This window comes from Peromyscus maniculatus, chromosome 6, assembly GCF_049852395.1.
Source record: "Peromyscus maniculatus bairdii isolate BWxNUB_F1_BW_parent chromosome 6, HU_Pman_BW_mat_3.1, whole genome shotgun sequence".
Taxonomy (NCBI): Eukaryota; Metazoa; Chordata; class Mammalia; order Rodentia; family Cricetidae; genus Peromyscus; species Peromyscus maniculatus.
Genome location: NC_134857.1, coordinates 121,541,859 through 121,555,266, shown reverse-complemented (window position 1 = coordinate 121,555,266; position 13,408 = coordinate 121,541,859). Strand labels below are relative to the sequence as shown.

Here is a 13,408-nt window from a genome sequence, read left to right as displayed (position 1 = left end):
GAATTAAATCTTTGATCCAGTGCTTATTTGTTTTTGCAGATGGTATTAGGTGAGAGTCTAACCTTCTTTGACATGCAAATATCTGGTTTTCCCAGGATCAGTTGTTGAAATATCTTCTCTTTCTGCTTTGAATGCTCTTGTTCCCCTTGTCAGACCTTTGGCCGCACGTGAGACTTTTCTTTCTGCTGTCTCTTCTGCCTCAGTTACATGTATGTCTGTCTTCATGACACCAAGGCACTGTTTTGATTATTATACCTTTACCATGTTCTTTGAAATCCAGAGTTATAAATTGTCCAGCTTTATTGTTCTTTCAGAATTATTTTGACTGTTCGGAACATTGTCTCTAAAAATAGATGTCATGTATAGCTTATTCATGTTTGTCCTTCCTTGAGATCTTGTGATATCTAGCTCATAATCATTACTTAGAAAATGCTAGATGAATTAATGTTCTAACCTACTTTTGTACTGAGTTTCCAATCTGAGTAAACGTCGATGGGAGTGTGAAGAAGAGTTAAATTATACAAAGTCTTTCATTTGTGACAGAATATAACTATGTAGCGAGAATGAGCATTTAATAAAAGATAAGCAAGTACCAACCATGATACATATTTTACAAGAGGAAAAATGGAATTCTTGGAGGTGTTTTTTTTTTTTTTTTTTTTTGGTTTCTTTTTTTTGGTAAGGATATAAATAAGTTTCTTGAAGTAAGAAGATAGAAAATATTCTTTTGATAGATTATGTGTTTAGACTGCTTAATCACTTGTTTTAAACACCACCCCCCTTTTTTGGTGGGTATTTTTTAAAAATTCGTAATCTTGCTCGGTGCTGGTGGCACACACCTTTAATCCTAGAACTAGGGTGATAGAGGTAAGGGAATTTCTGAGTTTGAGGCCAGTCTGATCTACAGAGCAAGTTCCAGGACAGCCAGAGATACACAGAGAAATCCTGTTTTTAAAAAAAATAATAAAATCTATAATGTAGCATTTGAAAAAGGAAGGTCAGCCTATTCAAAAGCCTTCCTGCCTTTACCAAAGGACTGTTTGGGGAAAGGAAGCATGAACTGTGCCCTGGTTTCACCTCAGTGTAGTCTAGCACTCTAATTAAGGAGGATTTTTCATATTCAAACATAATTTAATCTAGGAATTTCTGGTGAGGGAGCCAGGTGTGCACTTGATCTTCAAAGTCTGTGCACACAGTGCATCTCACCAAGAAGTTGTCAGAATTCTTTTGTAAGGTTCCTGAGATTGCATCCTCATTGTTCCCACTAGGTACTTCCTTTTATGGTGTGATCTGTAGATCCATCAACATTCTCTTCCTTGTCATACTCCTCTTTGAGTTAGGAACTATTGTCTTGCTTGTGTGTTGAGGCAAATTTGTGGGTAAATTTTCCACTCTAATATCTGAGAGCTGTCATGGCAGCAGGTGGACCCTAAAAAGATTCCTGAGGTCAAGCACTCAGCTCTCAACATAACAGGACCATTTTATCACCCCCTAATTTTACTTTAGATTTTTTTTTTTTTTTTGCTGGTATATAAAACTTCTGTTCTGTAGTGAGTTTATGTTTATGAGATGATATCTAGAGGAGATCCATGGCCCTGCTCTAAGCCACTTCTCATTTCTCTCCAGGAGGAGGATACATTTTCTGTTTTTGTTTTTTTGAGAAGTGGGTATAAAAATCTACATTGTTACATGTATCATATTGGTGGTGGCTCCATGTTTTTACACACTCAATACACATTTGAGAGTCATGCATTATCCTCTTGTTGAATAAAATATTTTGAAAGAGCCGGGCGGTGGTGGCGCACGCCTTTAATCCCAGCACTCGGGAGGCAGAGCCAGGCGGATCTCTGTGAGTTCGAGGCCAGCCTGGGCTACCAAGCGAGCTCCAGGAAAAGGCGCAAAGCTACACAGAGAAACCCTGTCTCGAAAAACCAAAAAAAAAAAAAAAAAAAAAAAAAAAAAAAAAAAAAAAAATTTTGAAAGGATAGCAAGTAAAATCCACTATCTTGCTTTAAAAATACTGTGTGTGTGTGTGTGTGTGTGTGTGTGTGTACATACATATTTGTGCATGTGTGTTTGTGTGCATGTGGAAGTCAGAGACAACTTGTGGGAATCAGATCTCTTCTTTTATAATGTGAGATCCAGAGTTCAAACTCTGATTGCTAGTCATGGTGGCAAGCCCCTTTATACGCTGAGCTACCTCTCTGGTCCCATATCCTGCCTTTTGAAAGGTGTGATTTCTACTTCCCCATTTACAAGGCTGGATATTCTGTTTGGAAAGAAAATCCTTGACATAGTGTGGATGCTCAGTATTTATATTTTCTGTAAGGAAATAAATTTTTGTTTATAACCCATACTTTAAAATTACTTAATATGCTGCCCTGTTCATACTGTCTGTAACATCAAGGTCTCACTGGATGTTAGGGCCATTTCAATACATTATATTGTTTTAAGATGAAGGAATTCAACCATTGAGGAGGGTCAATAACTCCTCTAATCTGGGATGGATTACAGTTATCAATGCATTGATTCCTTTATTATTATTATTTCTTATTCATTAGTTACTATGCATCAAGTTGATGCTCTAACTGAAACACATTCTCATGTTAGTATCAGACAGAACTGCCATGGGAGGACGTATCTCAATTTGATTATCTTGTAGAGTGCTGTAACTTATGGTAGTTGTGCTGTTTATTAAGGCACCTGGTATGTGATAGTGGTATGTGTGTGTGTCTGTGTGTGCACATGCATGTGTGGGATGTCAGGTGGTCTGTTCTATTATGACCCACTTTATTCCCTTGAGACAGACTCACGGAACTTGGAGCTTACTGTTTTTAGATGACAGCAAGCCCCAGAAATCCCTGTCTCCTTGTCCCAGCTGTGGGATTACAGACATACGCAGCCATGTTTAGTGTTTAAGGGTTCCCGGGATCTGAACTCAGGTCCTCATGTGGCAAGCCTTTCTGCCCATTGAGCCACCTTTTCATGAATGTGACTTGGCCCTTAAAACTTGTAATTTGTTTTACATTGCAGCACCAAAAAAATCATCTTATTTCATATTTGCCATCAAAATCTAGACAATTTGTTTTACAAGCTATTGAAATGCTTTGTGTTGTGAATCAAAGTTATTCCCTGATTTTGATTAAAGACATTTGTATCTGACAAAATCTTAGGGTTAATTTTGAACTATGATGTGGATTTTAGTTTGTTTTGGAACTATGTGGGAGTCATAACCTTTGGCAGTTTAATCCAGATAATCCCTTGACAACTTGATCTGTCAGCAATAGAATGAAAAGTGTTGTAATCTTATCTTTGTTTTGTGTGTTTTTTAACCTTACTATAGGACATAGTTGTACTGCATTTAGCCTTCTTTATTTAGTGTTTATTTTATTTTTCATTTTATTATTTATTTTTATTTATAATATTTATTCATCAGTTTATTATATTTATTATTCACTTTATTCTCTTAAGTTTTAAAAACATAGAAAAACATGGATTATATGAATACACAGAAAAACATGTTTCTTATCCAATTAAGATCTAATTGTGGTTTATATAGTTTATTAGAAAATGTATTAATTTATTGTGAATACTCAAAGGCTGTGAAAATATGATACATACACAAGCAGATATATACATAAATACAAATACTCATACATTCCCATGTATATTTGTTTAATATATTCAATATATGTTTTTTATATATAATATATGTATTTAAACAAGTATATATATTTAAGCTTAAATAAATTTGGTTAGAAAAATATTGTGGATAAAATATGGTTTATATATCTATTCACAAATCTGTGCTATTTTCATTACACAATACCTAATATTAAAGTATCCAGGATTTGCAAGTCCACTTAGACTTCATGTTGTTTTTCAGAAAGAAAACAACATGTGGTGTCTGTTGTGTTGATAAAGTATGCTTTCCTGTACAAAAGGAGTAGGGAAGAATGTCAAGGTTCATGGTGTGTGTCTACTTTTCTGTTCCTTGTGCAGATGTACTAGTAAATGACTTTCTGCAAGTCAACAGATTAAAGCAAATAGAAACTCAATTTTTTAATCCTCTGTTGACAGGCTGGAGTTCAAGGTACTCGTTAGATGTGAAAGGAAGTGAGGATCATTCAATGCCTTCCTGATAAAGGTAAAGTCATGGTAATTATTAAAGAGTTTGGGATGCTTGGTAGGTGACATTATTGCTTTTTGATATTTACTTTATGGTCTGCTGAAATCAAGAGAAAGATACAATTTATACAATGAGTGAATGTGTGATTGTTCCTCTAATTATCACCAAAAGTACACAAGATAAGGAAAACTGGTGTATATCAATGTGACAGAGTGGATGTGGGTTTGTTCTGCAAGGAGCAAGCTCATTTCTTTCACTTGAATGTTGGCTTACACACTTAGTCTGTTCCACAAACATTTACACACTCAGTCATGACTTTTCTCCAATATTGATGACTTCATTATGACAACATTTTTCAGGTAAGTACAAACTAGATTACAAAATTATTCTGCTTTCACGAAAACTTATTCTACCACTCTTTTAAGGCTGATGGTTCCAATGGCTTCACTAATTTTAAAAGGAAATGTGAAGTGGGTGGCACATGCTTCATGCTGGCTATGACATCATCAATAGGCTATGCTGAAGAGGTGGAGTCAGGAGGAGCATGAATTTGGCCTACACATTTCAAAAGGACTGAAGAGAAGGTTTAGTGGTTAAGAGTCCTTGCTGCTACTTGAGAGGACTTGGGTTCAACTCCCAGCACCCAGATGGTACCTCATGACTATCTAACTCCAGTTCCAGGGGATCTGACTCCTTCTGGGCACCAGACACACATGCAGTTAAAATATCCATACATATAAAATAAAATAAACAAAATTAACTATTGAAAACATTGTCCCTTGCATTTGTCCTTTTTGTAACAAAGGTAGCCATAGGGGGGCGACTCCCTAAGTTATAACCCTAGTTGAGAAAGGAAATAAAAAGCTCTAGAGGGCTTCAGACATAAATCTCACAGTTTTCAAGCGACTATAACACAGGTGAACAAATTTATACAATGTAATATGGGAAAAGATCACTGCATGTAAACTAAAAATATTTAAGAATCAGGATGCCAGATTTTTATGAGTCAATTTAGAGGGGTTACTTGATTTTTTTTGGGGGGGGAGAGGATTAATAGATAAGTAAAATCTAAAGATGACAAAAAATTAATAGAAAAAATTCCTAGGTGCTTCAGTGAGATTAAACCAGTTTATATTTAAGAGGAATATAAATAAGGACAATAGATCAACTCTATTGATGCTTGTTTTATGTGAATGCTGCAAGGTGAACTGGCTCATAATAATGATCTCTAATACTTTGTTTTTTTTTTATCTGTTCCAACAAGAAATAAAGAAGAACAAAAAAATTAAAACTATGCATTTAAAATTTTTTATTTTTGTTTGTTTGTTTATGAGACAGGGTTTCTTTATATAGCCCTGGCTGTCCTGGAACTCACTCTCTAGATCAGTCTGGCTTCAAACTCCACCTGCCTCTTTTTCTCAAGTGCTGAGATTAAAGGCATGAACCATCATGCCTGGGAAAACTATGCATTTTAATGTACCTTTTCCCTTTAGATTCACTTTTTTAAACCTTTAAATCAAAGTAAATATAAGGAAAAGTTTTTGAGTGATACTTGTTGTGGGGCGTTTACCCACCACCCCCACAGCTTCCCAGAGTTTTCTTGAGTGCGATCAGCAGGAAATATTAGATAGAAGGATTTATAGCGGAGCATCTTGCGGAGATAAACAGATAGAAAATAAAGGATAGCCTCGAGAGGGCCTGGAACCTATTCCAACGGGGCTGGACTGTCTCTGGCCCAGGGTCTTTATAGAGACGCCAAGGGGTGGAGCAAAAGACCTCCTCCCCCAGCACAGCCAAGTGCAGACCATCTCAGACACCTGCACTCAGGCCCGTGGTCCTGATCATCCTCTATTCGGACCTGCTGGGTAAAGCCACGAGGAACCCCAGAACGGGCTCCCACAACTTGTACATATTTATCAAAGCTTTTATTTTTTAAAATGACTGCAAGAAATGTTGGTTACATACATTTAAGATATTTATCATTTTACTTATATATATATATATATAGATGGTGGCCCCTTGTTTGTGTACCATGTGTGTACAGTGCACATGGAGTCTAGAAGAGGGTGATGGGTCCCCTAGAACTGGAGTTACAGATAGTTGTAGGCTGCCATATGGGTGGTAGAAATCAAACTTGGGTCTTCTGGAAGAGCAAACATTGCTCTTAATTGTTAAGCCATCTTCCAGCTCCCTGGTTATATACATTTTAAATAAAAATGATTGAATTTTATTTTATGTGTATGGGTGTTACTCTACATGTATGCATGTACACCACATACATGCCTGGTTCCTATGGAGCCCAGAAGAGGCATTGCATTCCCTGGAACTGGAGTTAACACATGGTTGTGATTCTCCATGTGGGTGTTAGGCACCGAACCCGGGTCCTCTACAAGAGCAGCAAGTGGTCCTAACCGCTGATCCATCCTTCCAGCCCCTGGGTGCATAATTTTAAGTAAGAATGTAGAAATAATTTAGTTTATGGCTCCTACTGTTATTTTTTTGGGAGCTGTTCTTAATCCAGCTGGGGTCTCCCACTCCCCTAAGCTCTCTTTCCCTTGACCCTTGCCCTTCATTAACCCCCCTCACGTCCAGGTTGTTCATGTAGATCTCATCCATTTCTCTGTCATTGGGCGATCCCTGTGTCTTTCTTAGGGTCCTGTTTTCTAGGTAGCCTCCCTAGAGTTGTTCTAGTCATCCTTTGTTTTACATCTAGTATCCTCTTATGAGTGAGTACATACCATATTTGTCTTTCTGAGTCTGGGTTACCTAACTCAGGATGACTTTTTCTAGATCCATCCATTTACCTGCAAACCTCATGATGTCATTGTTTTTCTCTGCTGAGTAGTACTCCATTGTGTATATGCACCACATTTTATTTATCCATTCTTCAGTTGAAGGGCATCTAGGTTGTTTCCAGGTTCTGGCTATTACAAATAATGCTGAAATGAACATAGCTGAGCATGTGCCCTTGTGGTATGATTAAGCTTTCCTTGGGTATATAAGAGTGGTATAGCTGGGTCTTGGGTGAGATTGATTCCCAATTTTCCAAGAAAGTGCCATATTGATTTCCAAAGTGGCTGTATTGTATGAGTGAGAATTGTTGAGATCAAGATTGGAAAATGCACAGGGACAAATAACCAAACTAGTGCAAACACATGAGCTATGAACCAATAGCTGAGGAGCCCCCAACTGGATCAGGCCCTCTGGATAAGTGAGACAGTTGATTAGCTTGAACTGTTTGGGAGGCACCCAGGCAGTGGGAGCAGGACCTGTCCTTAGTGCATGAGCTGGCTGTTTGGAACCTGGGGCCTATGCAGGGACACTTTGCTCAGCCTGGGAGGAGGGCACTGGACCTGCCTGGACTGGATCTACCAGGTTGAGCTGAATCCATAGGGGAGTCCTGGCCCTGGAGGAGATGGGAATGAGGGGTGGGATGGGGGGTGGGTGGGGGAGGGGGGGCGGGAGGAGGGAGGACAGGGGAATCCGTGGCTGATATGTAAAATTAAATCAAATTATAAAATTTAAAAAATGCTTTGAATATAAATGTTATCAATGGAAAGCATTATGAAAAACATTGGATGTATTCAATTTTTTTAAATTTAGTTTAATCAAATAAATAATATTGATTACTTCCTCTGCTACTCAGTGATTATATTCATCTGATTATTGGTCAGAAGATCTGTAATCAGATTTTTCTATGATTATAGGCTTAGGCCAACATTTTGGGAAATCATTTTTGCCTAACCTTAGCTCAAAGTATATTTTAAAGCCTTTCTACATGTGGGCAAGGCTATATTAGATAATGAAAAGTTAGTTTTAACTATAAAGTTTGATAGTGTTGTAGTTATTCTTGTTGTTGGGATTGTCTTGGTTACGTTTTTTACTGTTGTGATAAAATGCTGTAACCAAAGTCAACTTGTCGGAGAAGGGAAGGGTTTGGTTCACCCATCTGCTTGTAGTCCATCATTCAGGGAAGTCATGGTAGGAACTCAGGGGAGGGACCAATGCAGAGGTCATGGAGAAATGCCACTTACTGGCTTGCTTCCATGCTGTGTTCAGCCTTCTTGTCACACACAGGACCACTAGCCTAGGGGTGGCACCCCCCCCAGAGGTTGGGCTCTCTTACATCAACCACTAATTAAGAAAATGCATCACAGGGGCGCGCACAGGTCCATCTGATGGGGGCATTTTCTCAGTTGAGGTTCCCTCTTCCCAAGTGACTTTAGCCTGTGTCAAGTTGACATACCTAGCCAGCATGAGGATTATTTAGAGTTCTTAGGTTACGTTTCATTGTATTGGATTTATGTTTTTGGTATTTACTGTTTATGGTATTGATCCAGTGCCTAAGAGTAATGAATGTATCTGGAAGATAATTATCTTATTTTATAATGTTGCAAAAACAGTAAATAAAATGATTGTGTCAGCATACTTGGACTTTTAGAGAAACATTTAAATTCTATTTAAGTTATGTGCATTTCTCATTTACTAAAACAGAATTTTCCCAGCAGGAAAGACTCTTCTAAAGTTAGCTGCACATCATATATCTTTTATTTATTTTTATTCAAGAGCTAGCAGAATATAAGAATACTTTCAAATGTATGGCTGCAGTGTAAACTCAAGGCAGAACAATTTGCCTTCAAAACAAAGAATTAAAATGGTCTTGTAACAAATTCTTAAAAACAACAAAGTCTCACTTTAGTGGTTCAAAGATGGAAAGAATACAATATGAGGATTTTGTAGTGAGAAAAGTTGGGTGCAATGTCCAGGCCTGCAGTGTCTAGGGAAGTTTTGACCCTTGCTTCAAGAGGGAAATGTGGCAATGGGTGATACCTTGAATGCTGGCTTCAGGAGATTCCAGCTCTAAAAGTGATTTTTGTAAAACAGGCTGATGTATGATGGGGGTTAAGTAAGTGAGAAGAAAATAAATGTCTTACTCTAAAGGATAAGTCAGTGGCTTAAGCCTGGCTGTTCATCTGACTGAATTTGTGAGGCTTTGAAAAGTGTATTTCCTTCTCTAGACGGTGGCTCAGCTCCAGGCTGTATCTTGCCAAGAAGCTGTGTGGTGAATTTAATGGATGCTCAGGTTTGGATACTGGTATGAAAACAGCTCCCATGTTGCTATCCTCCACTGTTTTCTTCCCAAGGAAGCTTTGGAGAAATAATATTTTTTCCATCAGTTAAATTTCAAAATGGCTTTGTCTCCCTTTCCATGAAAGAAGATATGTTTAATAGCACGTGAATGGAAACATGGTGGGATTCTGTATTTCTTTTTAACTTCAGGACGTATAGACTGTTCTTTCACCAAGTATATTTTAGGTTTCCGTATGGAAACAGACATATGCCTGCTTTAAACAAGAAGTCTTGCCTTCTTCATCAGGGAATTGGCAGTAGAAATGGCTGGCAAATCGCCCTTGGCCTTTCTATGCTGTCATTATTACTGCTTGTTTCTGCAGACCTGTACTTGTCAGGTGCTGCACTAAACACTCAGCATACTGTTTTATCCACCTTCTACAGTGCTCCAAAGGAAAGTGATTTCATAGCCCTGATTTTAGAGATTAGGGAAACGAAAATATCAGGATTTGTATACTTGGTCCAGGATACTCAGTCTAGAAAAGGTAGGGTAGAGATGGACTGTGGTTACATTGCTGACTCAAGAGTGGTTTTCAAAGCTACATTGTTGTCTTAGCTACAGCTGTCAACTGGATACAGCTTAGAGTCATTTGAGCAAGCCTAGTTGGGAGATTGCTTACATCAGATTAGCCTATGGTCATATCTATGTGGAATTGTCTTGATTAATGATTGTTGAATAAGGATTTAGCCCACTGTCGGCAGTACCATCCCTATGTGTCGGTCCTGGGCTGCATAAAATGCTAGATGATGAGAGAACCAGAGAGTGAGCCAGTAAGCAATGTTCCTCTGGTGGTTTCTGTTGTAGTTCCTCTTTGAGCTTTTGTCTGGCTTACTTTGATGATGGACTGTAACCTTTAAGTTAAAATGAATCTTTATATCCCTAGTTGCCTTTGGTTGTAATGTGTATCATAGCAACTGAAAAGCAAGTTAGCACAACCATGTATAATTTTCACATGGCATTCTTCAGACCTCCTTTACGATCTTGAGGCAAAGGTAAAAATGACTGGGTTTCCAAAAAGCATTTACCAGATGTGATAGTGATAAATATAGAACTATGGTTGCAAATACTATTTTCCTTGTATTTTGGTACCTACTACAAATTAAATGGATAATGTACCTTCAGAGATACTTACAGCTAAGGTCCAAACTTTCTCATGGAAGGATTATGAAAGAGGGAGATTGCTCCCTGCCAGTCTCTGGGTCACACTGTATAAGATGTCCCCAAATCTTAGTTTTCCTTCTCTTTTGCTACTGATTTTCCTTCTTTTTCCTTTTTGGTGAAGAACTGCAGAGTTATTGAAAATATCGTCCCCACTAGGGGAACATCCTCAGCCAGACTTCAATCCACAACTCCTTGATTCAAAAGGCAACTGTGAATTTTTTGGTAGCTTTTTGTGACAGGGTGGTGGTAGGCTGTGAAATCACATACTGTATTTGTATGTGTGTGAATTTTCTGGTCCCTGACTTTGTCAGAGTCTGTGAGGCATCTATTAAAACATGATAGGACAGAATGTTTTGCACTTCATCACACCTCCAGGTGTTTTCATTTTCTATCTCTGCTGCCAATCAGTGCAGCAGTGACAACTCCTTCCCCAGGGGGATCTTTTGCATATTGACGTAATGCTTATTTGTCTCTTGCTTACATTCTTCCTATTTTCACAAAGATTGTTCATGCAAAATGATCAGCTTATTAATAACTTAGTTTTTATCCATAGGTACGATATTTCATAACACATGTACTAATACTATATAATTACTATAATGGTGATTGCAATGTTTAGTATATTCCTTAATATATATGTCATATTATTAGATGTAATATAAGTATTTAATTACATTATAGGTAGGCACCTCTTATATTTTGTATAATCTTTTTGTATTTCATAAGTACATTATATAACTAGAAGGTAGTTGGAAAATATATATAAAATTATTGGCTAGGTTTGCTCAATTTACATATAAAATACAGAAAAAATGTAAGGTGCAGAATATAGGATGTGTATTTACATGGATTTTTTTTCTGTATAAAATATTTTTGCCTCATTGTCATGATTGTAACAAGTTTGTTTTTTGATTGCTTCTCAAATTTAGTGATTAAAAATTTAAACTTGCAAACTTCTAATTCATCACACAGATGCAATAGAGCATTTGGGGTAATAGGTGGAATTATTTTAAAATAGAGAATAATTACATACACACATTGTAGCTTGACAAACATGGGCAAGGACAGATACTTACCTGTGTTCCTTGTTGCAGGACGAGAGATAATGTCAACACATTGGATGCATTTGAAAGGAAGCTATTTAGTTAAAGCCTTGATAGACTAACTTACCCCTGGGATGAAGTCCTGGCTAACTACTTAATGTTCTTAGTTTGTATAAAAAATTGACTTCAAATTACTTCACTGTAGCATCTCCTTCAATTGGATAAGAGTTACCATCACTCTACTGGGGTTTCCGATATTCCAACTAAAGTTATTTAGGTGTTACAGAATTTCCACATATAAAGACAGTGAAATTTTGTGACACAATACTGCAAATGTAAGTTTCATACATGCATATTGTGGCATTGGCAAAACCAGTTCCGCCTTCAGTCTAAACTTTCTGCAGCATTACTTGGATCTCTATTAGGGTGTGGTATGTTCCCCAGCACTTGAATAAAGGTTGGACTTGTGATCGGCAGAAGTGATGTTGTCCAGTTCCTAGGCATCTAGAGCTTCCCCCCACTCTTCTCCTTTTGAAACCCTGCTACGAGTAAGAACAAGGACAGGCTAGCCTGATATCAGGTGAACAGCCCGGTGGAGAGAGTCAAGTTCACCCGTTTGAGGTCAACTTTAACAGGAGCCACCAGCCAGCTGACCCAAAGTCCTCTAAGAGGCCCTGGTGCAGGTTTGCTGACTCAGCAGCCTGCACTTTGCTGAGCATGCTTGAGTGAACCCAACTGAGAACTGAGATGACACCCAGCTGTTGTGGCTTTTTCCACTCAGTCTCTAAAAGAACCCAGGAAACCCATCAAATTGAAGCTATTGCTTTATTTCGAAAGCCATAATTATTGATGTTTACAAGCATTTAAGTAGATCTTCATTCCCAATAAGGGCATAAAATAGTAGAGATTGAATATTTTCTTTTTATTCCGAATTGTTTTAATAATCATAATGGAGAAAGACAGTATATGTTTGTTTTTAAATAGAGATCACATTTATAACCAGGGAAAGAACCTGACTGATAGCGTGTGCAGGAATTATTCAATTTACATACATAAAAAAGAACACAGCTTAGATTTTGACCCTATGTAGAATGAGTTGTAAAAATGTTTTCTAGGATTGAAAACATATAAAGTAAAAGGTCAGGTTAATATTAAATGTAATTTTAAATGTATCACTGAGCTGAAAAGACACCAAGGGAAATCTTTAGAGGCCAAATATTAAAAAATGACCAGTCCAGAATAAAAGAGAATCCTGTATTGACTGAGCTCTGGTGACACAGCTCCAGAAATGTATTCAAGAGGAAGTTTATACAGGAGACGATGCTTTCTGTACAGAGCGGGTTAAGTTTAAGGAACAGAGCACAAAGAAACACACTGCAAATGGATTTACATATATCTATAAGCACAATAATCATAAATGTAGTGTACTTTTTTGTTCAAAGACAAATATTGTTGCATCTCATAAAGAAAAATCACTGGTATATGATGTTCCTAAGTTCAGTGCCTAAAATGTAAGTCCTCGAGTGGTTAAAAGGAAAAAGAAAAAAAATTACCAGCCTATCTGTCAAAGATGAAAAAAAGATTCTAGGTATTTTAAAAAAGGTCTCTGTGATTTGGTAAGGGATTTTGTATCTAAGAGATACAAAAATTCTAAATTTTATGCGCTCCAAAGCCTAGTTTAAAAATTTAAAATAAATTTAAAATTAGTTGAATTAGAAAGTAAAGGTTAACAAATGGAGCTTACAGTAGATTCGAATGTGATTGTCTCTGTTATTGATTGACCAACATCAGTAAGCATGTTGGCGATTTGAGCTGCAGCCATTAGATATAATGGCTTTGTGCTCTATATTATACACTACATTGTTGAGCACACAAAGTCATTGTTATTGTTTTTGAAAATTAAGTACATACTTTCCAAATAGATAATGTCAGTGCCAGGTTTGT

At 37.3% G+C, this 13,408-nt stretch overlaps 1 protein-coding gene across 2 annotated transcripts in view; it reads left to right on the top strand.

The window, feature by feature from the left end:
- The window catches only part of Bmpr1b (bone morphogenetic protein receptor type 1B), a 336,975-nt gene that overhangs the window by 86,085 nt on the left and 237,482 nt on the right, over positions 1–13,408 (top strand). For both annotated transcript variants that reach the window (XM_076575066.1, XM_016004741.3), the window contains exon 2: positions 4,081–4,147. The gene's annotated coding sequence lies outside the window, so the exon portion shown is untranslated. The remainder of the gene's footprint in view (positions 1–4,080; positions 4,148–13,408) is intronic.